This window comes from Peromyscus californicus, unplaced genomic scaffold (genome assembly GCF_007827085.1).
Source record: "Peromyscus californicus insignis strain IS unplaced genomic scaffold, ASM782708v3 Scaffold_6__1_contigs__length_162567912, whole genome shotgun sequence".
Classification (NCBI taxonomy): domain Eukaryota; kingdom Metazoa; phylum Chordata; class Mammalia; order Rodentia; family Cricetidae; genus Peromyscus; species Peromyscus californicus.
In genome coordinates this window covers 113,334,343-113,362,146 of record NW_026294584.1, presented here as the reverse complement: position 1 = coordinate 113,362,146, position 27,804 = coordinate 113,334,343, and the positions used below count along the sequence as shown (strand labels likewise).

The 27,804-nt window shown below is 40.3% G+C and overlaps 1 long non-coding RNA gene across 2 annotated transcripts in view; it reads right to left on the bottom strand.

Annotated features, from left to right (window-relative positions):
- LOC128099834 (uncharacterized) overlaps positions 1 to 27,804 on the bottom strand; it is a 64,485-nt gene that overhangs the window by 25,334 nt on the left and 11,347 nt on the right. For both annotated transcript variants that reach the window (XR_008214563.1, XR_008214564.1), the window contains exons 2-3: positions 4,469 to 4,611; positions 415 to 3,457 (exon numbers count right to left, since the gene is read on the bottom strand). This is a non-coding gene — a long non-coding RNA (uncharacterized LOC128099834). The remainder of the gene's footprint in view (positions 1 to 414; positions 3,458 to 4,468; positions 4,612 to 27,804) is intronic.

The window sequence follows — 27,804 nt, the reverse complement described above, 5'->3', positions numbered from 1 at the left end:
TGAAAAATCTTCAATGCTTTTAAGGAGACTCAACAGAAATTCAGCAACTTCCCATAAAGCAATTGTCACAGTTTCAACACAAACCTATTCTTTCCAAAGTCCATGATTGTAATTACTCACCCTACAATTTCTACATGATTAAAAAAAAAAAGAAGATGAAATTGAGTCAAAGCTCACATGTTTGCTTTGTAAGCAATCAGATAATTATAATTACTCTATTCAAAGGAAAAAAAACCACTCCTTGACAATAAATGTCTTAAAAGTTGTTATGTTATGCAAAGATTAAAGCTTGGAGCGTCTTCAAAATGCTTTTCTGATATGTACCCAATAAGTAATAAATGCAAAGTCAATGTATTCCAATTTAATACTCATGCCATAGCTTTGCCTCATTCCTCTAGGGTTATAAAGACGTACCTTTTAGTGTTCCATTTTCGCGAAACAACTTTGAACTCTGCTTCAGGAGACTCCATTGTGCACACTGCATCCAGGCCAACCCTCATCAGCATTCCACTGGAGGGTTCTAGGATCATGAATGGATTTTAATCAGTCAACAACACTATGGTCAACCAAATGCTTTCTGATGCTTAGACCTTTTATCTCCAAAGCTGTGCAGAATCCAAGGTCATGGCAACCTCTTTTATGGCTTATTGTTCCTCAAATGTACTTAGAGTGAATTTACAAAGCCACAACTTATTTTGTGGATACAAAGCTTTCATTAGGTTCAGCCCTCCCTATATCCCCCTTGTTTCTTCTTTCAGCACTTTCTGCCAGTGGATCCTCACTTAATAGCAAGTTCCCGTAAATTTTTTTAAAAAAATAAAATAAGGATATTGAACAAGATTCAGTAGCTAAGCTACTCATCGTTTGTCGCTGAGGCTCTTTAGAAATGCACTTTAATGTTTCAAAAGACTGCATAGCTTTGCAATGTAAGGCAACAGTTCCTGCAACTGTTAAGAGGGTGAGAAGCCTGGACAATGCCAGGGTTACCTTGATGGTTTTGTCATGGTCCTATGGTTTCTCATGTAGGCGTGAGAACCACCCCTGACTCATAAGGTGAGTTTGTGGAACTGCCCACTGGAAGAGGAAATGGAAATTGGATTCCAATGTTCTAAAAGCCCTCAACAGATCCACATACCCTGCAAAGTTATCACTTAACTCATTTCTTTGATAACTTTCGTTTAAACAACAATACATATCCATCTATTATTGCTTTGAGAATTCTAGTTCAATCCCCAAGTTGCACACAAAAGAGAAAAACAAACAAACAAAAGAAGACATGGTAGAGAATTCTTGAAATCTCAGAACTGGGGAGGCGCAGAAAGGTGGCTCCCTGGGGTCCACCGGCCTGGCAGCCTAGGTGAATTGGAGAGTTCCAGATCAGTGAGCGAGCCTGTCAATAAAAAAAGGTGGACAGCATCTTAGGAAAGACATCCGAGGTGGGCCTCTGGCCTCCACAAGCACCCACACATAGGAATGCAAATGCACAAACATGCATGCGCATACACTACTACAAATTTATGCACACACATGCATGTGCACTCACACATACACAGAGCAAGAGAGACAGACAGACAGACAGAGACAGAGACAGAGAGAGCAAGAGCAAGGCCAATTACGTGATCCTTTAAAGAAACCTACTGCCCAGTTCTAGGTAACATGTTGTAGATGGCGGTCAGATGCTACATTTACAGTTTATTGGGGAGCCAATGGCAGACCACTAATGAATGGCAGGGAGAGAGTAAAATATGAGAGAAGGAAGACTGGCTACGCAGAGGTGTGCAGGACACATCAAAACAAGGGGGACTGGAGACAGAGAAAGGAGCCATTACGGTAAGGCACTGGGTGCCGAAAGCCTGAAGTAGGAAGCTGACAGGGCAAACAGGAGGGAAGAGATGGATGGGAAAGAAATAAGAAAAGGACCATTAGTCCTTTCTCAAAGTTCTCATTTTAAGACTCAAATATTCCCTACTGTCTATCACATATATGAGTCATGAAGGCATTATTTTCATTAGGGGAGAAACGGATTGGGGAGGGTGGGGGGCTCTATTCCAAGTGGAAAGCCAAGGTATATTTTTAGCTACATTAAGCCAGCCTTCTGCTGCTCTGAGCACTGATGTAATTCCAACATAAAACATAATCTATAATATTCCAGGGGAACAAATCCAATTCTTGGTCATATAAATTTTCATATAAGTCCATCACAATTCATTCCCAAAACATCTCATTCTCTTTGAAAGCTGGAGCTGCAGCTAGTGATCAAAAAGAGGATTTTAAAATTACTCTGGAATTTCCAGAGATGCTAAATCTAACCTGCCTACGGTGCAGGACCAATCCCCCAAACTTTAAATCAGAGGTAAAGCATTTTATGTTTTAAAAGATATATTCCTCAAAGTTTATCATGGTATATTAAAGTCAAATGTGAGTTATTACTTACCAAATCCAGAGCTGATGTCTCCCCTTGATTACCCTAGGTAGGCAAGGGTAAGTATCTTCCAACCAACATATTTTTTTTTTTACCTTTTCATCTGCCTCTTGCTATTTACAATAGAGTGAAAAATAATGGCCAAGGAGTGACTTTGCTGGGGTGGACGAAGTGCAAATCCCATCTGACTGTGCTCTTAAATTGTATTCCAGGCTCCAGCAAGTTCTGTTGCCTGAAGAAGAAAGGGGAAATGGCTTCTCCAAAGCTAGACAGATCCCAGAGGGATAATCAGCAGCTGTTCAGCTAACAAACCCGAGCATTTACCCCAGCCTAGAATCCTGTGTGTATATTATTGTTCGGGTCTAACAGTTTCATCTTTCCACCCTTGCTGAGTCTTTTCACGTGGCAGACAACTACCTCACGGTCAGGATGCCTGTGAAACTGTAAAGGCAAAGAGAACATCTGTAAAAAGTACTCTGATGCAGAAACAACCATGTTGACTCTTCTGGTTTTATCCAATGTAAACACAGTCATTCTTAGGAATGCCGTTCCTCCTAAGACCTGGGGGAACTAGAGGTGCCGATGTCATCCTTACAAAGCTGCACTTTCCTGCAGATGAAGCAGATGACTCCCCAGAACTCAAGATCCAAGGTGCATCCTCTAAGTTCACAGTCCCAAATACCCTCCCTTCCAGTTTCTGGTATTATTTAGCTGTTAGGAGATTCCTGATCTAGAATGTTTTCTTATTCTGTGGGAATGTTCTAATCCAAGGTTTCCAGTTATCTAAAGAAAGTAGGGTAAGAAGGTTATGGTCTATATATATAAATGTCTTCAAATCCTGACACCACCATTTACAAAGGAAGAACATAGGACTGGTGAGTAAACCCTCTTTGGGTTCTTGAGTTATAAAATGTGGTATTTGGATCCTACCCCACTGGGTCACTGACAGGAATAAGCAGAAAATTAAACAAGATCCACTTGACTTACGTGTCTCTTGGAAGTTTCTTGGAGGGTCTCCTTGGAAACACAGGATATCTGAGAAGTTTGGTTCTGTCTGAGCTACTCCTCAACTCACAATATCAACCCCAACCCTCCTAACAATTAAAAACAAATCTTTCTTTGAAAACAAAACTTCTGTGATTAAAAATGAAGAGAATATTATTAGGATTTGATTTCTGAGAATGGATGAATACATACATGGTCATACAAAGTTTAAAAAGCCATCATGTTAATAAATCTGGCTCTTAGAGCAGGCCAAGTTTAGAGTGAATTGCATAGGAATAAAGACAGGGTCTCTCAATTCCAGGTGCAGACCATGAGGCAACAGCAGGTAAGGAGGTCTGTATGGGACACACTGCAATCCCCTGGCAAGAGTGGGCCAAGACTTAAGAACCATCACCATTTTAAATGTCTGTGAGGCAGCTGAGTACAAGGTAGAAGTTGGCTTATGGGTACATTCTGGATTTGCCATGCTGGGAAGTAATAATATGTATTGATTTATTTATATGTGTGTTTGTTCATTTGATTGGTTGGTTCTCTTACCATAAGAAGGGAGTTTCCAGAAAGCAATGGATAGTGACAACCCAAGATTGACTCCTTGTTGTCATGCATGGTCTTAGCAACATTCAGATAGTCTGTGCAAAGTTTGCAAACATCTTCCTAGAAGCTCATGGGAAAAGTCAGTAACTGGGTAGTTTTTAGCCTCAGAGACTATAGGACTGTGTTGTGTCTTGGAAATAAAGATACAATGGCTACTCTGACTGTGTTGAGTACTTGTATGAAGATTTTCAGGTGAACAGTGTTCTGGGCTTTCTTTCCATTTTTTTTTTTTCCTTTTACATACCAACCACAGATGCCCCTCTCATCTCCCCTCCCACTCCCCCACTCCCACCTTTCCCCACCACCCCTTATCCCCTCCTCCAAAAGAGTAAATTTTCCCATGGGGGAGAGCTAAGCCTGGTACATTCACCAGAGGCTAGACCAAGCCCCTCTGCCCCCACCCCACCCCCCCCCAAGAATGTATCAAGAATGAGCAAGATGTCTTACCATAGGTAATGGGCTCCAGAAAGTCAGCTCATGAACCAGGGACAGATCCTGATCCCACTGCCAGGGGCCCCTCAAACAGACCCAGCTAAACAACTGTCTCCTGTATGCAGAGGGTCTAGTCTGGTCCCATGCAGGTTCCATCCCTGTTGGTATAAAGTTTGTGAGTTCCTATGAGCTTGGTTCAGTTGTCTCTGAAGATTTCCCCATTGTGATCTTGACTCCCCTTGCTCATATAATTCCTCTTCCCTCTCTTTGACTGGACTCCTAGAACTTGGCCTGTTGCTTAGCTGTAGATCTCTGCATCTGCTCCCATCAGTTACTGGATGAAGACTCTATAATGTTAGTTAGGGTATTCACCAATCTGATTATCAGGTAGGCCAGTTCAGGCACCCTCGCCACTATTGCTAGTAATCTAATCTGGGGTTGTTCTTGTGGGTTCCTAGGACTTTCCCTAGCATCAGGTTTCTCCCTTACCCCATAATGTTTCCCTCTATTAAGATATCTCTTTCATTGCTTTCCCACTCTGTCCCTCCCCCATCTCGACCATCCTGTTCCCTCATGTTCTCATCCCCCATCCCCTCCCCTCTATTGCCACACCCATGCCCAGTTTACCCAATGAGATCTCCTCTGTTTCTCCTTCCCAAGGTGATCCATATGTCCCTCTGTGGGTCCTCCTTGTTTCCTAGCTTCTCTGTAGCTGTGAGTTGTAGTCTGATTATCCTTTGCTTTACATCTAGTATCCACTTATGAGTGAGTACATACCATGTTTGTCTTTCTGAGTTTGGGTTAATTCACTCAGGATGATATTTTCTAGTTCTATCCATTTGCTTGCAAATTTCATGATGTCATTGGTTTTTACAGCTGAGTAATACTCCATTGTGTATATGAACCATGGGATGGCTCAGCCATTAACGGCTAGACTCACAACCAAAAATACAAGAGTTCTGGGGTTTCTTATTGTTGTGCATGGATAAGGCATGTGCCTTGATTTAAATTTAAATGGCTTCCTCTTTGTGGAAAAATCCAATTAAGACTGTCTTGGGGATTTGGGTATATATTTTCATATACATATATACATATGGTCAAAGTTAAGAAAACCATACATTTAAATCTTCTTGTTTCATCCCAACACTTAGAACTTGAAAGACTATGCTTAAGAGGTAAGACCACAAATTCCCTTAATTTTGCATTCTGAAAAAGCCATGTTAACAAGTCAAAAGGAACCAGGAAAAAGAGGGTTCCTGAAACTTAAGTTTCACTAGCTTTAAGGTGAAGTTACTACTTTTGGGGGGTATAATAAAGTAAGTTTCCCTGGAAACAGTTGATGGAATTCTCCATGCCAAAGCACAAGCAATTTTGCACCTGATCCAAAAGGCCCCAGCAGAAGATTTGCATATGCTAATTTTCCTTGGAGGAGACAGTTCTATCTTATGGAAGAAAGGCAGAAGCAAGCCTGGTGCATCATATCTTAAGATAGTATACTATCCTTTCCAGTCACTTAGACAAAATACCCTGACAGAGGCAACTCAGGGGAGAAAGGGCTACTCTACTCCATAGCAGCAAATGCCTGGGGCAGCTGCTTACATCACATCCATGACCAGGAATGGACAGAGAGGAAAGCAAACATGCCAGCACCCAGCTCTGCCTTATTCCAGGGTCCAGAACATGAATCGATACCACCCATATCAGGGTGGGTTTTCCCACACAGTCCATCACAGCCATCCTGCAGGCTGACTTGATACAGACAATTTCCCAGGTGATTCTAGATTGCATTAAATTGATGAGTCAATGTAACCATCATAACCCCCTAGTCTTATCTAATGGTGCAAGACGTATGGTATGCTAGGCTCCACTTCTGCTTCCTCTTGGGACCTTGACATCAAGGTAATATCAGGTGTAGTTACTCCAGCAAGGCTTATGACTAAAGTATTCAGTGGGAGCTGGACATCAGAATTCAGCTTTACCTTACACTTCTGTTTTAGTCTTTTGCATCTTATATGATTATCTAATTAACTCGTGGGAATTATGTGCTACAAGCACAAGGAACCAAAGACAACTTAAAGAGAGGTATTTGCCTCTCTTTAAAAATGTATTCATATATGAACTAACTTGTAGGGGAGACTTACGCAGAATCACCCTAAATAGAGCTTAAGAGTAACTCGTTAAGCAATACTGTTTCTATCATTTCCTTAAGTGTATTGGGCAGCACAGTTATCCCAGACAGACTCATGGCGAAGGACACATTCTATGGCCAAATGGTATAGTAAAGGCTCTGAGAAGTCCTGTACTTGGGAGGAAAAAAAAATCTCTCACTCTTGTGTTAACTCAGCATTTTCCAAACATATGCTAACCAAAGAACACTGTCTATTAATCTGGGCAAACATATTTGAAACATTGGTTTCGGCATTTATTTAACATTTCCGAAGCATCCTCGCTGATGCACTTTACTTGATATTATAAATTCTTTTAGACAGTTACACAAGACAGTTTTCAGAGAAAACCAAATGACCCAAACCCCATCTTTCCAACCACACTGCTTCCAATAAGAAACTGCACCAGCATGGCGCACCCATCTGCTTCAGCTCACAGAAGCAAGGACTGGGAATCTTTTCAACATGACATCCAAAAGAAGACTGTGAATGTGCCATGGGGAAGGGGTGACATGCTCCCTCTTATCTCTCCATCCCATGGTGTGCTACTGTCTCTTTCCTCTGTCTCACTCTCCCTCTACATATGTATTTGTGCTCTCATTATTTTTTGCTCTTAGCTGCTTTCAATTTGGGAACTGAGAAAGCGCTTGCTTATTTGTTGAATTCGCTCTTGGCGGTGGAATGTAGTTCCAGATTTGGGGAGAGGGCATCGCATTATGCTGTGTATGAGATGAGTAACAGTTCAACCTGAAGCTATTTTTTTTGAGTGAAAATTCAAGCACCCCTGGGAGGCTGACACTTTCCAACAAAGCTGTGCCCCAAAGGAAAAACAAGTTTCCAATTTAGATATTAACAAATGCGTTAAGTCAAAGGTTACATTTGATAAGTCAGCAGTTTCTCGATGTAATAAAAAGACTTTTCCCCCCAATGCAGAGAACTGTTTGCCTCCTCTCTTTCCTTGGTGGTGGTGGAGGGTATTGGGATTATCTTTACATTTCAGGATAAATTTTTGCACAGGAGTCATGGAGAGAAGTGGCAATAACATCTGCTCTGGGAATTGTGAGATATTTTGTTCTTTGTGGCTCCTGAAAACAGAGAATAATATCCTATTGCATATTCACAATAATTTCTTCATCTAAGTCATAATTTCTAAGCCTCGGTTTCCTTCCCTGGAACATAGAGTACATTCAAACTTCGATTATATTGAAGAGGAGAGCCAGGTGCTGTAGTGCACACTTCTAATCACAGTGCTTGCAAGCTGAGGCAGGAGGATGGCCATCTGGAGTCCAGTTTATATTACAATGGTTTTCGTCATTGGTTTTATAAACAGGGCCTCACTACGTCGCTTAGGCTGTCCTCCAAGATTCTCCTGCCTCATGTGCCCTCATTCTCTCATGCTGGGATTATAGGCATGTACCCTCTGACCCTCTACAAACAGCCATTACTTCAATCTAAAGGTCAGTGGACAATTCAAGTGCCCACTTCTTTCTAAACTGTCGGGGTAAGGGAGCCTTTTCAACTGTTCAAATTTCAGTTTTGACTAGCTTTCTGGTGGATGCCATTCTCTTTGGCATGATGAACAACGGACAACCAAAACACGATCTACTCAGTCCTTCATCCTTTGAAGCTGGGGGCCATGAGCATGACCTGGAACCAAGTAAGCTCCCAAGAGAAGGAAAGCTGAAGCGTTGACTATTACCAGTTCATTCATAATGAACATGCCTGTAGGCGAGAGCTGAGCCACCATTACCCTAAATTAGCCAGAGATTTACCTCGGAGAGAAGGCTCTGTAGTCCCCATTACTAAGAATTCTTAGATTTATATTTGAATAACATTGAACTAAATTGGGTTAAAGTCATTTTGAGCAGGTTGGGAGGAGAGGCTCACTATAAATTATCCTATGAAATTATTGAGATGGAGGTGAAATTTCCAAAAGGCAGTCTTCACTGGACAAAACGGACTGACCAACGATTGCTGAGCGTCTGCTTCAATCTATATATTTTTTTAAAGTCCAAACTCAAAGGCGAGCTCTCTTCATTCCAACTGTACCCCGAACGCTCTCCCCCATAAAATGTGGTTTAAAGGCCAGCTGCAGTGTGGAGCCTTTTCTCGGAGCCCACAGTTTCAAACAAACGACTGGGCAGAAGCCAGAATCTATATGGGCTCACGAAGACTGTAAAACATTTGGTGCCTAGTGGGAAACGACGCCTGTGAGCTCCGCCAGACGTCTTCAGCTTTCTTGCACCTGTGCCAAGTGTTTTACAGTCGTCCCCCCCACCCCTTTCCTTTGGAAGGTGGGGGTGGGGTGGGGGAGCAAAGCGAGCGTTCTGAGGGCATATGCCACAGGAGCTGAAAACCCACTCCTACCATCGACACTGCTTTCCCTTTCAGCCTTTTTTGTAGGTAAAATGAGGACCTTGGCCAAGCTTAAGACTGGAATGGTGGTATCTGAGCCTCCTTGACTCTAACATTGGTCCATGGCTTCTCACAATCCTGCCCTCTCCATCACCTCGCTCCCGCACTTCACTGGAAAAACCCCTCCTTCCAATAGACTTACCATCGTCCATCACTCACCTCAAACTGCTAATTACTTTAAGGAGATAATGTGCGCATTGACACAGTTTGCAACACGAATATATATATATATATGGAAGAAAGTATATGTTTCTTAAAGGACGAACACCCAAAATGTTTTCGGATGAAAGTGTGAAATTGTCTAAACATAGATGACACGATACAGATCATGTGAAAGTCAATTTGAAACTACCCTGGAATCCTACAAGGCTGTTTTCAGAAGAAGGGGAGTTTAGGGAAGGGTGGTCCATCTTCTGCCCTGCACGGCAGGTTATAGCAAACTATCCAATGGGCCCACAATGATTGGTGTCTTTATTCTTGTGAAATTTGTCACTCGATTTGACAATCCTATGAGATGAAGAATCTAATTTTTCCAATTCATGGATTGGGAAATTGAGGGTTGAAATTGTAAATATAGCCCAGTCATATTCTCCTTTGGTTTACTTTCTCTGAGCTAACACTGTTAGGTCGACCATATTGCTCAAGAAAAGATGCCCCCTTTTGCTCTTAAAGCAGAAAACTCACAAGAGACTCACTCCTTTGGTTTAAAATGCACACCATCATTAAAATGTAAATGTCCTCTCACTGCAAAATACCCTGTTTCATTAGTGACTGCCTTATCAGCAGTGAGAACATTGGATCCTTTCCAATGGGCATGCTTCAGTCAATGTAAAGGTCACATGCAGAGCTGGGCCACAGCCCTTGGCAACAGAGTAAGAACACAACAGGTACAGGTGCCAATGCATTGCCAAAGAAGTCCCTTAAAAATGAAAACCAAGTTGCTCATGTACATCTCATCCATTTCTCTGTCATTGGGAGATCCCTGTGACTTTCTTAGGGTCCTCTTTACTAGGTAGCCTCCCTGGAGTTGTGAGTTGCAGTCTGGTTATCCTTTGCTTTACATCTAGTATCCACTTATGAGTGAGCACATACCATGTTTGTCTTTCTGAGTCTGGGTTACCTCACTCAGGATGATTTTTTCTAGTTCCATCCATTTGCCTGCAAACCCCATGATGTCATTGTTTTTCTCTGCTGAGTAGTACTCCATTGTGTATATGTATCACATTTTATTTATCCATTCTTCAGTTGAAGGGCATCTAGGGGGTAATGGAGGGCAAGGGTCGGGGGAAAGAGAGCTTAGGGGAGCGGGAGGTCCCAGCTGGATCAGGAACAGAATAGGAGAACAAGGAAAGAGATACCATGATAAATGAAGACCCCATGGGAATAGGAAGAAGCAGAGCACTAGAGAGGTCCCCAAAAATCCACAAAGATACCTCCACAATAGACTACTGGCAATAGTCGAGAAAAAGCCCGAGCTGACCTATTCTGGTGATCTGATGGCCGAACACCCTAACTGTCATGATAGACCTCTCATCCAGTGACTGATGGAAGCAAATGCAGAGATCCACAGCCAAACCCCAGGTGGAGCTTCAGGAGTCCAATCGGCAAGAGAGAGGAGGGTTTATATGAGCAAGAGATATAGAGGCCATGATTGGAAAAAGCACAGGAACAAATAGCCAAACTAGTGGAAACACATGAACTGTGAACCAATAGCTGAGGAGCCCCCATGGAACTGGACCAGGCCCTCTGGATAAGTGAGAGAGTTGATTAGCTTGAACTGTTTAGGAAGCCCCCAGACAGTGGGACCGGGACCTGTCCTTAGTGCATGGGCTGGCTTTCTGGAACCTAGGGCCTATGCTAAGACATTTTGTTCAGCCTTGGTGTAGGGTGGAGGGGACTGGACCTGCCTTGACTGAATCTACCAGGCTGGGCTGAATCCCCAGGGGAGACCTTGCCTTGGAGGAGGTGGGAATGGGGGGAGGATTGGGGGATAAGGCTGGGGAGTGGGAGGAGGGAGGACAGGGGAATCCATGGCTGATATGTAAAATTAAATTAATTATAAAATAAAAAATGGTTCCAAAAAAAAAATGAAAACCAAGGACTGGAAGATGTCTTGGTTCATAAAGTGCTTGCCACATAAGCATGAGGACTTCAGTTCCATCCTCAGATAGATTTAAAAAAAAAAGCCAGGCAGAGTGTTTGTAACCCTAGCACTGGAGAGGCAGACACAGGCAGGTCCCTGGGGCTCAGTGGCCGGCCACCTGGGATAGCATACATGACAAACTCTAAGTTAGTGAGAGACCCTACCTCAAAAACAAGGTGGAAGATGCCTGGAAAATGACACCCATGGTTATCCCCGTATCTCCACATACACATTATACATGTGTATGCATGCTTACACACACACACACACACACACACACACGAGGTTGGATCCTGTCACTTCAGGGCTTACTACTTTCAATGGTCACCCTTTATACATGTGGTAAATGGAAAGCTCCTATCAATCTCTACAAGGCCACGAAAATCTGACCTTCTCACAGGTGTCAGCCATGGCAGGCACTCATAGTTAGTCTCCTCCACAAGAGAAGGTCTTTCCTATAGCAGGCCACCTGCTTTTCTAACCTTGCCTATGGCTAGCCCCAACTCAGGTCTCAAGTGTTGCCCCTTCCTCTAAATCCTCAATTTGAACCCAGAGCCTTTGCTCTAGTTCTGTTCACTGTGTCCAATGCTTCTCTTCACCCTCTCACCTGGAACTGAGTCTGGAATTCTCTGGCACCAGCAGGGACATAAAATCTGCTGTGCACCACTGCATGGCCCCCAAAAGGAGCCTAGTTACTGTTACATTTGGTGTGGATTTGGTTTAGGAGGGAAAGATGAATGGGGACAGTACAACATGGTATATGTCAGTCAGCCATCATTGTTGAGTGTGGCACCGTGCTTCTGAAGGGTCGGTCAAAAACTTACCTCTACTTGACCAGACACTAATGTGAATCCAAAATCCTCACCTCTGTTGATATTTAGATAGAGATGTGATATATATTTCTGGGGGGATTATATACATATTTATTAACTACTTGGTACATGTTCTTACTCTGTAACCAAGCCTGGCTTGTAGGTCATTCTGTATTCCAAGTTGACCTCCAACTCATGATCTAATCCTCCTGCCTCAGCTTGCTGAGTCCCCAACCCTGTACACATATTTACAGTACCTAGGCCTTTAAAGAGAGAAATTCAGGAACTGCTACCCAATTTCAATAGTTTTCTTATCATTATTTTTATTATTAGAGAAGCTCCTAGCGGCCAAAGAACTTGCTGTGTGCTAGACATTGTCCTAAGCAATTGGTAGACAATGTTTAGTTCAGTCTTCATGAAGACTTCCTTAAAAGATAACTTCATCTTCTGTATGAGAAATTAGAATTGAGAGCTAACACAACTAACATATCTTTGATTCTTCAGGTACAGGATTCAAACCATTTTCTTAAAAAAAAAAAATCATTTGTCATCAAGGACAGGTGAGATTCAGTTCCTTATTCCAAACTTGAAAACGCAAAAGAAACTCCCTCTCCTTTACCTACCCCCTGTTTCTCTCTCTCCCTCCCTCTTCTCCCCCCCCCACACCCACAATGCAAGTAGAACAACCAACTTTTGCTCAATGAGAACACCATAGGCCTGAAGCTATAGAGCCATTGAAACTATCTGTTGAGCAACTTGCCTCTATCCTCAGGAAGGGAATCTTTCTTAGGAGTCAAGCTTGCCCTCAAAAGACTCATGAACCCAGCAAGCCTGTCACTATAAGAGTTCAAGCAAGAGTCATGGACCCCACTCAGAAATATGGTTTAGTAACTGGGGATGTTCCAACACCCAGTAGGCAGATAACTAAATTGTATGTCTTCTTCCCACTCTGTCACACTTTCAGTCATTCTAAGTAAAGACCTGCCTAGAAGTAAAGTGCTGTTTTAGTATATAAAGACCCTGGTTTTACAAAACCACGTCTGTCATAAAGGAACTCACGGGCTTCTAGCAAATAAGGAGGCCACTGTAAAAAAGATCTTGTATTACACTGAAGTATACTAAATGTGGTGCTTAGATGACTGGTTAGATGAGGGGACACAGGGTTGGGGCAACATGTATCTCTCTGAACAGCTCTTCCCCTTATACTTCTGCCACTTAGTTTCTGCCTTAGATACCCCAGTCCCCATACAATTTAAGTTCATCTAAATGCATTCGACATACATGACAAAGATATTCACTGAGCACTGCGCTATAGTGATGAGTGCCTACAAACTTTGCTTCAATAAAAGAGGAGGGGGGATCCAATAAAAGAGGAGGGGGAGAGGAAGGAAAGAGGAAGGAAGGAAGGGAGGAGGGAGGAGGGAAGAGAGGGAGGGAGGGAAGAGGGAAGGACTCATAGGAAAAGGTGTTCGAGTTTTAGAAGAATGCTAGGATCCTTCCAGTTTTGATTTCTGAAATCTCAGGGTCTTTGTCCTCTAGAGTCCCCATTTCAAGTCTTTAAAGGAGGTAATTGGCCTGTCTTCCTCATAAGGGGTATATGTGTGTGATGAAACTGTTGTGTTCACTGTAAAGTTCTTACTACCGCTCCACAAGCAACTCAGAAACCATCAGTTTTCCCCATGCGGCATCTACCACTTCTCATGACCTAAAGAGGGCGAGACTCTAAGTGCCTCCTCAGTGGGACATGTGAGGTTGGAAACTCAGGCATTCAACGCCTTCCTCCTAGAGCCCAGCCCCAGCTGTGACACATTAGTCCCTTCTCAATTTCATGCATTTTCCTGGGTTGCAGGAACTCCTCCACTAACAGACAGAGGTGCATTAGTGGGAGATTTATGCTAATATCTCCACGATGGAAATCATAAGGCCCACTATATTCTCATTCGGTCCGAGAGATGCAGCCAGGGTCCATCCTTTAACATAATTTCCAGGAAGGAGTCTGTGGCTTAGGAAATGCTGATTGGCTGGCATTTACAGATTCCAGGAAGAAGACTATCTTAAGTGTATCAGAGCCTAGAGCAGAAAATTCTTTTAATGCCCCCTCCTCCCTCCACAAATCCCTAGCATAAGAGAAGAGCAGAAAATATCCACTGGCTAGAGAATTGCTGGCATTAAAGAAGAGCCGGGAACATTTTTGAAGAGCCCTTAGAAGACAATAGGACAGCCCTCCTGGAGGGAAGGGGTGCTCATATTCCAGCAACTGCTCCGAGGACAGCCCTGCCAGCATGTGCAATGGCCAACTGGTTCATCTTGCTAACTATAACGCTCGGCATATGGAGAGGGAGTGTTTATAGATATATACATACACCATACATTTTCACAGCAAGTACATATAGAGACCGTCCAACTGTATATTTTGCAGACATACAAATACGCACATATATTGTCCATATGTTCAAACAATTTTAAAACTATCTTATGAACAAATAAAGCTCTCCTTGCATGAAGAGTTGCTAGAGGATGCCACTATGGACACTTCAGAGCATGTGTCTTCAGGATGGACAGAAGTGGGCACAATTCCAGGCTTCCCCCGGCTGTACGACCTTGTCTTTTACAGTGGGAATGATACTGGTATCTAGAAGATGCCATCACGTGTGTAAAGCACTTAGCCACCATCTAGTCCAAGGTGGATTTTCAGTAACTGTCAGGAATATTGATATCAGGCAGCATCAAGAAAACCTTCACAACGGTGAAAATGGACCAGAGGATGGCACACAGGATCCACCTAGAACCTTCCCACACCTCTGTGCCCCTCCTCTATGTCTTGCTGCACTCCAGGACCAGGGTGCCATTGTGCTTTCTTTCTGTTCGATCTTGAAGTTAGAAAAAGGATAATCCTTGGCTTGCTTTCCATCTTCTAGGCCAGAGAGATATTCATGCAAGATACTCACTGAATACTGACTTTACTATTGTGGGTGGATAGTAAAACCCATGCAGATCCATATGCACGGTAGAGCACCAGATCTTCTCAAATTGGGATGGTGGTAGAGGACACAAATCATCATAGGTAAAGATGATGTCTTGAACAAAATCACCCAGATAAAGCAAACAATCATAAAAAGATGTATTCTCTTCAGATAATTTGTTTCCACTTGATATACAGAAATGCACATATACCCCCTTCAGGAATCTCCCAGGACAACAAGGCTATATGGATATCTGATTAGCTTTGCCCTGCATCATGTCCTTACATAGGCTGGCTCTTGGATGTATCAACTAACGTTTTCAGGCTTGTTCTTATGGTACAGATCCAAGTCCTTGAGAAAAGTCATGTTCCTGATACTTGCAACTCCCAGCCTCTGCAAACCACTTCACTTAACTGGAGAGAATTTGAGATGTAGACCTTTATCAGCTCTTTCCATAATGGGATATTTAGGTGCTTTTTTCTACACACTTAATGTATAAGTTCATACAACATTTAAATGGTTATGTGTGAAACAAGTACACTAGGCATTTATAGATTTGGTGGGGGGTGGGGTGGGGCATTGCCGTATTAGTTCAGAAACTCAATGATGGCTGTATTAGAGTAATTTTATGATGACAAGTGGTCAAAGTATGTTTTGTATGTAGAAATAAAGAATTTTTAGACTAAAAGTTGCTTCCAATATGTAACTTTTTACTGAATTGCCTTTGGAATACTTACTGGAGCATCTCTTTCAGAAGAATTAAGCAAGAAGGAAATATCAAATTCTATAATAGAAAAGTATTGTTTTAATCTATGTTATGTCAAGATATTGTTGGCAAGACAACACTTTCAAGCACAGTCAAATCATATGCACTGGTTCTCCATTACCCGCACAATCTGCTTCTGCCTTTCTGTCCTTTCTGCTGACTTTGGTGTAACCAAGACATGCAAAGCTTTGTCCTGAAAGATTTCCAGAGTTGCTTCTGGTAACAGCCAATAACAGCCTCTGGCACATACAGCCCTGCAAGTGCCAATAGAATTCAAGGAAGCACAGCTTCCAACACTGCCTACCAGGAGGCCTCGTCCTAAGTGCCATCAAAAATTGTATTTTAATTAAAAAAATAAGGACCATCTTCTACATGAAGAAGACAATGAATACATTTTTATATCCCATTTGTAATTTTGTTATTATTTTACTTAATTTTCTGAATTCAAATTTTTGTCCAAAGTATGACTTTCTAACATATTTGAGTCTTGGAACAGGAACAGAAATATCTCTGGATGAAGTACATTCTTGAATAGCAAACAACAAAAAGCTTATCCTAATTACTATGTTCAAAGATATTTTAGTTGCTTGGTGTAGAGGATAATGATGAATTGTCAGGAAACCCTATCTTCAAATGAGGTTCCTCCATAAGAGGACCCAGAACCCAACATTTTTTCATCAGAATATAGTTAAGCATATCTTGCTTATAACATGCCTCCCATAAAGTCACATTAACCGTTTACCATCTTCTTGGAAACTTATTATCCAGTCATCTGCTATTATTAAAGGTGACTGTAGAGAGAGTGAGGTAAGAGGAACAATAAGTGCAAACCCTTGGTGTCTGAGTAGACTTGAAGTCAGCTCATGTACACTCCCCTTCCATAGCTGGACAGCAGGAGTCATCTTTCCTGGTCTATGTTAGCCTAGTCTTACAAGCAAAGTTCTCAGTCATATACAATCTGCCTTTCACATGCTCAACTAATTCATGAGACTTGAGGAAAGTTTTAGGCATAGAGCCTGGGGAGAATGAGCCAGTAAGTGCTAGATATTTCCTTGGTAACTATGCTCAGTTCAAGAATGGCCAATCAGACTGACACAAACAGGCTAAAAAGAAGGACATGTATATTAGGCTAAGGAAAAAGATACTCTCATTTTCATTTGGCATGTGCAAGGAAGTGAGATATCTTGGTTGCTATTGATAGCCAACTCATGGCCATGATTAAATTAGTGTTACGTCTATACTCATATTATTGGCAGAAAGGAAAATGAACTGCAAAGCCCCTAATATAAACTACTGTGTCCATCAAAAGCTAAAACTGCTCACCTCTTGACTTACATTAATTGAGATAACAAATCTCTTCATTGCTTAAGCCAGTTGAACACCAGCATTTGTGATAAAAAAGAAAAACTACTGTATTAAGTGTTCATATTGATTTTAAGATGTATTTCAATTTGAAAACACTAAAATATATGTGGGGAGGTGGGGAGAAGTACTTATTAGAATTTGGGAAATAATCTATAATAAAAATGTGTTAGAATTGGCTTGGTTTATGATTTTGAAATTAGATTGTTCATTGAGGATTTATGGTCTATAATTATTAGTCACCCCAGTTCATTGGCTACTGCTCCAAAGAAGGCAGACTGAAAACTCTTAGATCACACTGACAATAATTGAGTAGGTAATTGAAAGAACAGAAGGTTATCTTTTTCTGGATATTCTTTTGCATTTGTAGACACAGGGATACAATGAAACTATGTTCTGTACAAAAATGTTCACTACTAGGAAAATCTGAAATGAAATTCTTCTTAGACATCATCACTTTTTTCTTATACTTAAGAGTTATTTCCCTAAATCTAGAGTTAATAAATATCTCAACCAATTCTAGAACTTTCTATCACTACAATAGTATCCGTCTTAGCGCCTCTGCTCTGTGCATTGTGTAAGTTTTTTTTCTCAACCCTAAGACTGAGTTTCAGACACAGCTTCTTCATAATTCTACTAACCCTTTGTCTACCTAGTCACTGAAACCTGTGAAACAACTTTTAAAAATGTGGACACATGATTGTATCACTATTTAGATTTTTTTCAAAAGATGAAATGCTACATATAGTTCCTGCTGTAAACCATTTCTCTTCTCACTGTGCTTCACTGTAAAAAATTATCAGCTACAGAAGTGCTTTGTTTATGTGTGACAACAAATAAAAATCAACACAATCAAATAAAATACCACATTTATCCAATAAACAGCACTTACTCATTGTCTAAGAGGTATGTGGGAGACTGGGCTCGATTGAATATTTACTTGCTTAAGAGACTTCCCAAATCATCATAGGGAGAATTCAGTTTGGGAGTTAGCAACATGGATGGTTCTACATGGGAACCTTTTGTTGTATGTCTGTTGTCCAGTCATTCTTTTTCCCTCCCAGGTTAATTTATTTTTATGTGTTTTGCCTGCATGTATGTATGTGTACCATGTGCATGCATGGTAGCCACAAAGACTAGAAGAGGGTACTAGATCGCCTAGAAGTGGAGCTGTGGTTATGAGCAGTTAGGTAGGTGCTGGAAACCAAACCTAGGTCTAAAGCAAGAGCAGCATGTACTCTTGACCTCTGAGCCATCATTTCAACTCCTGAGAAACCATTCTTATTTCTAGGCATCTAATACTCCTTAGATATAGAAATGTAGAACTTGATAACATGTATATTATAATACATCAAGGTTGTTTCCTTACAACTTCAGGGCATCTAACTATTTCTTATATTAAAAAGTAAGGACATGCTGCTGAATACACTTCTTATCCTGTTTTTATTTTCTTCAAAGAATGAAAGTAAAAAGAGATGGTCTCTAACTTATATGATTAATGACATTATGTATTAAGATATGTTTTCTCTTTAGGTGTTATTTGTACATGGTCAGTGTACACAATTGACAATTAAGAAAAACTTCTTAAATCATTCAGTTAATCATATTATATTCTCTTACATATTAAAGTAATTGTAGGAGTTAAGTGTTAAGGATACTGTACAGCCTAAAGAGGTGACTTGAAGTTAATGATATACAATTGTGTTGTTATTTAAAATAGATTTTGTTTTCCATAGTTGGGAGAGACAGTGAATTTTTTACATCATTTTTCAAGCCACTCTACCTTGAGCTTGGAAATCCACTTCTAGTAGTAGGCATTCACTATATGTCTTAAATAAATTAAACTGAATTGATTAATATAATTTCACCTGCAGGTTTCCTAACAAATTGAATATGCAATATTCGATGGTAATTCAGTCTACTACGTAGTTGAAAAATAATAGATTATGCCAAATTCATTAAACTTATAACACATGAAGGTAATGAACGTGGTGTGATAACGCCTGTATCAGGATAGATATACACAACTTAAATATAAGATACAGGGGATTTTTCATAATTAAGTATGTGGGCAATAATTTGCAAAGTCTCTTTGGCCCTCTGTGGCACTGGGTCCTCTACTGTGGAGGGTTTCAACATGCTAGATAGGAAAACACCACTCTCATACGAGGTAAATCAAACTACACATAAAAATTTCTAGACAGTGTTATGTTACAAAACAGAAAAATACAATGGGTACAAAACTGGCATTTGATCTAAAGTGATGTTTATTAAAGACAATTATAAATGAGTAACTGTTAAGAACAATTTACTCCCGTCATTTCAATACCATCTTTGTTTGTGTGGTTCTTGTTGGGGAGAGGTTCCCTGTTTGTACTCTAGGATGTTCTGGAACTGCTATGTTAGCTCAGACTGGCCTTGAATTTGTGGTCTGCCTTCTTCAACCTTGCAGATGCTGGGATTAAAGGCATGCCCACACAGCTGCTATCATTGTCTCTTGGAAATGAAGAATTCAGTGTCAGCTCAACATGGCAAATGTGTCCAGCTGAAACTGTGAACTTCCCAGGCTACCTTTTGCCCATGATAGACCAGGAGATATAGTCCTGTTCACAGAGTTTCTGGGAAAAATATAGTTATTATTTTAAACAGAATATTGTGGAAGGTAAGCACACTTCCTCCTTACTCTTCATCCTTCGTATGAGTTATCTTGTATGTGTGTTCTTACCTGCACCTAAAAACCATCTCTAATCCCAGCAAAGTCCAGACATCTTCCTAGCCACAATTTTGTGATAAAGCACACTATCTCTTTAAATAATAGAAAAATAAGCCCAGCACTTATAAGCAACGTAGTATAATGAACTTTTTACCCCTTTAAATAACACCAGAAACCTGGCAGTAGTCATTTCTTAATAGCCTGGAATTTCCATAGCATTAAAAATGAAGCTTTGTTTTCTCTTTCTCGTGGATGCAGGTGGGACCATAAACTCTTTCTAGCATGACGCAGTGAACACTCCATGGCCAACATGAGACCATCACTTAAAAAATAAAATAAAGACCACTAATGAAACAAAGTAACAACTTAGGGGGAAAATATGTTTTGGTTCCAATTACTAACTGGCCTTTTGAGGAATTTAAAAATATTGTACCTGGCCTGTGGTTACCTATGGAATAAAAGGGAAAAGTTTTTTTAAAAAATGAAACTTAATTGAACAGGCTTAATAGAAAGTTCTCAGTAATGGGAATCGTATTTTGAATGGATCAGACCAGCTGCCTCGATGAAATCACTTCAGATGAGCAAACTCTTGGTAGATAGTAACTCTTTGTGGTGGAGACAAGGCTTGCTTCGCAAATCATGACTGACACAAAGCTAGGGCTCCCTCTACATGCTCCAAACATGAAGCCCTGCACCATGAATCTTCTGTGAATTGATTCTGTGTCTGTTTGTGTAGCATGCCATGTGTCACCCACAAAGCCATGGCAAGCAGGAGGAACTTGTTCATTTTTGGTTATCTGATGATTCTTGATAATGACTGTGCCTCGGGAAAGAAAAGATTTTTTTTTTAAAAAAAAAAAAAACTATATAGATTCTACCATTCAGAGTGATGTCTTTTAAAGGTATATAAACATTCTTTATGGTCTTTAGTACAGATAACTCATCTGTGGGTAAACCTGGGAGTTAAACCCTTGAAAGACTGTGTGTTTCAAATCACACCAATGTCCACTTTCAATGGTTTTTTTTTTTTTCAAAATGATTTCAGCCAAGACTATTCTCAGATTTTCCATTTTCTGCAGTGTGCTCATTCTGAAAATGTATTTTCATTTATAGCATTATATATAAAACCTATAAATGATCTGAACAGTATGCATTTGATACATCTGTAGGTATTTTTTTACTTACATTCACAGTATCTTCCAGGAGGGGAAAATGGTAATGAAGTTAGCTCACGCTCTACACATAACTCAGGTGCTCTCAAATTCTCTAGCCGTCAGTCACACTCATAAAAAAATATAAGTAATCTATCTTGGGCAGCTTGAGATACAAAGTCCTCACAAAATTTTGACATTCGTAGGTTGTCCAGACAGAATAGAAATCTTAATTTGTGAGAAAGAGAGTATAGAGAAAAACTAACGTGAAAAAAAAATGATTAAAAAAATAAAATAGTATGTTTTCAGGACAGCAGGAAAGCAGTCAGTTATTTCTGGAACTTTCATTGCATAAAAATATCACAGAGCCAAATTCTGCCCTCCGATGATTTTTCTTATGGTTGCTTGAGTCCATATGTTTCTAGAAGCTCAGTTTGTTCCCTTGCATTTCAAGGTCTAATCGTGCAGCTATTACATAGGCAGAATCTCCATGAAATTAATTTTTGTGTGTGTGTGAAACATTTATCAGAATACTTCCTGAAGCAAAATGTAGTCAAAGACTGTGGAGAATTGTGATTAGTGGAAAATAAAGCGCAGATCCCCAAAACATGTCTGTATTTCCTAGGTTGTTCTCATGTGGATTCTTCCATTTGAAACATGCCAAGGACTTCTGACAGTGCAAACCATAATATCCAGAGAATTTTTATTTATCTGTCTGCAAAAAAAATAATTAATGGAGCCCTTCATAATTTCCTTTTTGGGTAAAATATGATTTAAGTGAATAAAACACAAATTTCTACATGAAGATCCATAAAGTACAGAAAAATAAAAAGGGAAATCAGACAGCCAGGGACTCTGCTAAAAACTGTTAGTCTGAAAGTCTGGTTGCCAGTTTAATACCATATGGCCATTAATTGTGCAGGGTAGAGTAAAATATTATGTGCTTTTCTGTATAATTAATGAATCTTAAATTCAAGAATTTCAAAGATAAAGAAAATGATTATGCCAGAGTTCAGATATTCAGAAATATCTCTGTGATGTCACAAATCTTTGCAAGTTTCTGGACACTTGTCTTATTTCCTGTAAAGCTCAATTCATCTTTAAATCAAGAGTACCTGTTTCCTTTTTCAGATAATAAGTGAAAAAAAAAGGAAAAGAAAAAAAAGACTCCCCTACATCTGCACAAAATATGTCTATCCTCATTAGATCCATTTTCTCAATTAAATTCAAGTTTCTCTGTCCAAAAGGCATAAATCTGGGTATTGATTTAACTATAAAATCATGAAACTCCCGGTAGTCTTCTAAAACCATTTTACTTGGATGAGCATATAAGCTTTTAAAATATCAAGTTATTCCAGTATTTAATACACATAACTGCTTCCAGAGGGCTAAAGGCAGTAAGACACAGCAGCCCGTTCCACTGGCAGAATTACAACTAGATCGCAAGCTAGTGTCTTACTACTTTCTCTCTTTCTTCCCAAGCGCTTGCTTCTATTTTATTCAGCCTGAGTTTGATACCTTCTGAACATGAACTATATCACCAGCAGCCAAAATCAATAACCTATCTAATCAAGGCCCTATAAACTAACAACAGACCCTTGGTGCTCTGTTCCTATAAAATGTAGTTCATTTTAAATCCTTCCTTCCAAAACGGTCTAACTTTAAATTTATTATCCTCTCCTGACAAGGTTAGAGCATTGTCTACCGAAAGTTCTAGAAGACTGTTTGGGGGAGCAAATCAATTACCTCTTGCAAAGGAAAGACCTCTCTGGGTTTGCCTTGAAATCTTTTTATTTAGCTTCAATTTTCTTTTGAAAGCAAGGAATCTCTGCCACAAAGCTTTCATGCGGCAACCAGCTACTTCCCTTCAAATAAAAATCATGAGTAAATATTTCATAGACATGTCTCTCGTGTGAAGTGCACAATATGAAAAGGAGATGTTAAAGAAATATTTCTCTAAATCGTACCAAATGAGAAATACAAACATTTTCCTAAGATCCGTGATGTTTTGGAGTAGAAGCCATAAATTCTCCTTGCATAAAACATGTTTTTTATTTTTATTTTTTGATAGCCAGAAAACTGTGGCTGAATAGCCTTCACTCAATGACTTCATCATGGATTTGATACTAAGGTTTATTTTAAGCTTTTTCGAATGATATTTTCCATCTTCAAACTGAGAAGGATTTTATGCCTTGAAAGATTATTCATAGGTATCACTGTAAGCAAAGGCAAACTTTATCCAAAATTGCTCTTTTTTTCCCTCTCTACCAGATTTGTGACATTAAACACATGTGTGCAAAACCACTTTCCATGAGAGGGGGTTTACTTTTGTATTTTACTTGTGATTTGGGTCTTTCTACCCAAATAAAGATGGATCTCTTTCAAGAAAGTAGAACCTTATTTCTACCATGTTTCTGTGATTAGCATAAACACTAACAAACACATAGCTGTGGAACTGTGTTGAAATGGGCAAACCCAGAAAACAACTGGAGAAAGTGAGCCGAATACCCACAAACACGTGGGCATGGACTGTATCATTTCTTGGTAAACGGCAACGCAAAGCCCCCTTAAGAGCAGTATAAGAAATTAAGTCTGCAATAAACATAACAAACAGGATATACGCTAAGAAATTAATAGGCAAGCAGAAATGAACCCATCTATTCAGAACTCTTACAGAAGCCTACTATTAGAAGAGGAGGGCCATAAATGAGTATTGATAGGCAAACATTAGTGCTGAGGTTGGCTCCTGATGCTGAGTCTAACAGCATTCTTATCTACATTCATTGATCTCAAGGGCTTGGGTTCTTTTAGGGTCTACTGATGGCCCCATATTTCAAAGAGCTAATCTCCTGTGCAGTCTTCCTTACTGACTCCACATCCCCTCTCAAAAGTGGTGCAAAGGCTGGCTTTCATTGAAAACTCATCCTGGTCCCAGCTAGAGGCATTTGCCTCTTCCTGGGAGTATACACTCTGAGGGTTGGTTCTTTCTACAAGGTGCTCCCTCTTCCTGGCCAGGGCTCCATACGTTATGAGCTGTTTTGCTGAATGAAGTGAATGAAAGTCGAGTCTCACTTGTCGCCTCAGCTTCCCTTAGCTCTTGTAGCACCACACATGCCCTCAGTTAGCCCAGTAACTGTTAGGAGAGATTCTTCGACTGGTATAAATTCACTCATCTGCATCATAACTGAGCCTGTTTCTTTATTTTTCCCCAACATAATATTTGTATTCATTGTTTGGGAATTTCATACAGTGTACCCCAGTCATACTCTCTTCCCATTCCTCCCATGTGTGCCTTTAAACTGTTCAAGTATCCTAACTCATTCTCTGCTCAAGATCCTCAAAGAGGCCTCAATCTAAAATGCTTATATCCTTCCCAGACTGCACTGTGAATCACAGAAACACTTCATATTTTTTCCTTAAAATTGCTTCTGTGAATAAGGCATTGTTGCCATGATGGTAGCTACTCAAGATTTAAGACTACTGTCTGTTTCATATCTAGATGGAGTTCAAAATCAATACTTTAACAGCTACCATTATAAGCTGTTGGTGTGATCCTTCAGTGATGAGGATGACATCAGCATCAACTGAGGTGACCACAGGCTTCTTCCAGAGTGCAGCGCATCTCTGTAGATATCATCAGCGCAGCCCATAGTCATGAAAGATTCAGCAGCTATAGGGCCGTAGTACTATCAGAGTTGGTGATCATTGGAGTCTACAAATTCCGTTTGTTCCCTTAACACTCATTATGTTGGCAAGAAAGCTGATGCATTCAGTTGACCAAAGTCATGAGATGCAGATCTTTCCATAGATGAAAATCAGAAACTCCTGTACAGAAGCTGATAGGAGCATTCACTCTGGACATATGGTCTCCATCTCTCTGGCATCTTCTCAAACTCACCTCCCGAGAATACTACATGCTGGGGTTCACTATGCCCCCAGTTGTGAAAACCCCAAATCTTCTGCTTTTGAGGAAATATTGCATCTCAGCATAGTCATGTTTTTATTTGTTTACATTTCATCAGAAAGATGTCTACTATGAACCCCTATAATCCTGCTCAATATTTACATGCAAAAATCACTCACTGTATATACTCTATGATGGGTACACCATTATATAGCAAATAATAAATCATTAGTTTCTCTATCAACCTAGTTACTTAACATTAGTTAGCTAAGTATAGTTTATAAATATATAAAACTGCACTTCCTAATGGCTATAGGTGACTACTGAATGCATAAAATATGACTAGTTCAAGTTCAAAAATACTGTAAGACTAAAATATGTACCTAATTTCAAAAACTAATTATGAAAAAGGGTTGCATATAGACATGATATTTTAAATATATGAATTAAAAAATATACTGTTGAAACTAATTTTACCTCTTATTTTTTAATGTAGCCAATGGACAGTTTTATATTCCATATATAACTCACTACAGGTTGCTGTTATGTTGAACAGCACTGATGAAGATAAAAACCAACCCAAAAGGATTGTGCCCAGAATTCTGTACAAGATCTTCTAGCTCTGCCAACTTCTGGTAGTTTTTCTGCTAAAGCATGAAGGTGGGAAACCCACTGAGATTGTTCATGTATAAACTTCAGTGATTCAGAATCTACTGGACGTTCATTCTGGTTGAGTGTGATGGCTAATCTTGGTTGTCAACTTAGTGGGAACTGGGTCAAACTAGGGGACTTGCCTCTGAGTAGGTTTGCCATTGCCATAAAGGCTTAACCAAAGGGGAAATGACCTCCCCCAGAGATGACAGAATCTTCCAGTAGGTGGCCCAGGAAAAGGCAAGGCTTCGTCCATCTCCTTTCACTTGCTGCTGGTGAGTGAGATTACCAATGGTGCTTCTGCCATGGTTACCACCCTCCACTGTCATCAGACTCCAGCTGCTTCAGCCCTCCACTGTGAGCGAAGCATACATCTAGTACTCTTTGAGACCTACAGCACCAGGTTGGACTGCTGATTTTAGCTAGCTGCCTGGACTGAGCCACTACCAGGTTCTCAGCCTCTTGAGCAAGCAGAAGGCCATTGGTAGATTACCCAGGCCCTGTCATGGGAGCCAATCTAATAATGTTACAAGATAACACTATAGCAGTTCTATTCCTTTAGAAAAAATGGCCTGATACAATAAAGATGCAGTCTCGATTCTAAAAGAATATAGTCGGATTTAAATCTGAGAGTATAGAGGAGGTATTGGTGTTTAAAGCATGTTAGACACCTAGTGAACATGACATGCTACATTTAGGAAGCATGACTATAACATTAGCTCTGGGGAAAGTGGTAATTGAAGTGAGCAAGTATTTTCCAAGTATAGACCTGGAAACATCATCACTTCCTTCATGGCAGAGGAATTTCCGACCTTGATCGATCGTCCTGACTTTTTCCCATAAAGTTTCTGGAAGACAGTTTCCTACATGTCTTCCTACATTCCCTTCCAGTTGCTATAACAAAATGTTGTAAACTGAGGGGCTAACATACAACAGAAATTTATTTTTTATATTTCTGTAGGCCCTGGTGAAAAGGGACTTTTGAAAGGGAGCTAAAAACATCGAGAGAACAATAACATGATGTATATGGACCTTGCTTTGCTCCATACACTCTTCTAAAATTCACTTAACCCTTTGTGGTAAAAATCTATTACTAGACAATTTTATAGATCTGGAAATAGACCCATGGAGACACTCAAATCATGTTTGATTCAGAGAGAGATATTGAGGGAACTTGGCTCTTGTTCCTGGACATACTGTGCTATGCACCCTCACTTAATTTACAAACCCAGTCTGTGCCCAGATAGGGCATGGGAGCAAGTGAGTAAATGTCAACCTAGAACAGTGGTTCTCAACCTTCTGAATGCTGTGACCCTTTAATACAGTTCCTCATGTTGTGTTGACCCCCCCAAACCAGAGAATATTTCTGTTGCTGCTTCATAACTGTAATTTTGCTACTGTTGTGAATTGTAATGAACATCTATGTCTTTTGATGATCTTGGGCAATCCCTGTGAATGGATCATTTGACTACCAAAGGGCTCGCAACTCACAGGTTGAGAACCAGTGACTTAGAAGGTCTTGCTTCACTTTCTAGGAAAGCAGAGAGAGGCCTCTTCAGAACCAGTTTACCTTCAAATGATGCAGTCAGAAACAGTCACAGGATCATTAAAAAATCTACCTCACTAAGTCCCTTAAAGCCTCAGAAAGGGAGATGATGGCACACTTCCTGCAAACTTAACTGCTATCTGCTTCTGAATGAACACATTCTCCCCAACAGTGTGCTAGGAGTTCTCCGAATATAAGCTCATCTGGAGATAAGTGTCACTACCTTTATTATGGAGCTGGAGACAAAGAAGCTGAGGAAAATGGATCACACCAAACATGAAAAACAGCCATGAAGAGACAAGAACAAAGATGACGTGAGATATGGAAGAAGCAAGTTACCAAACAGAAGTACATCCCACTGTGTCTAATGCTACACTAATCAAGGAGGCAACTAGTCATAAAGCAGCCAGGGTGGAGAGATGGTGTAGAAGTTAAGAGCACTGGCTGCTCTTCCACAGGACTCAGGTTCAATTCCCAGAAGCCCCATGGTGGCTTGCAAAATTCTGAAACTCCTGTTCCAGGGGATCTGATGCCCCCTTCTGGCTTCTCCAAGCACCAGACACACATACATATGCTGTGCACAGATATACATACATGCAGACAAAACATCCATACACCCACAATAAAATAAGTAAATCTAAAAGACAGACTGGACTATAAAAACAGATATAATTGAATGTTATTTATCTATCTGTGGAAATGTTTTAGATTCAAAGATATGAACAAGTCACAAAGATGGAAGTAGCTAAAACCATGTAAA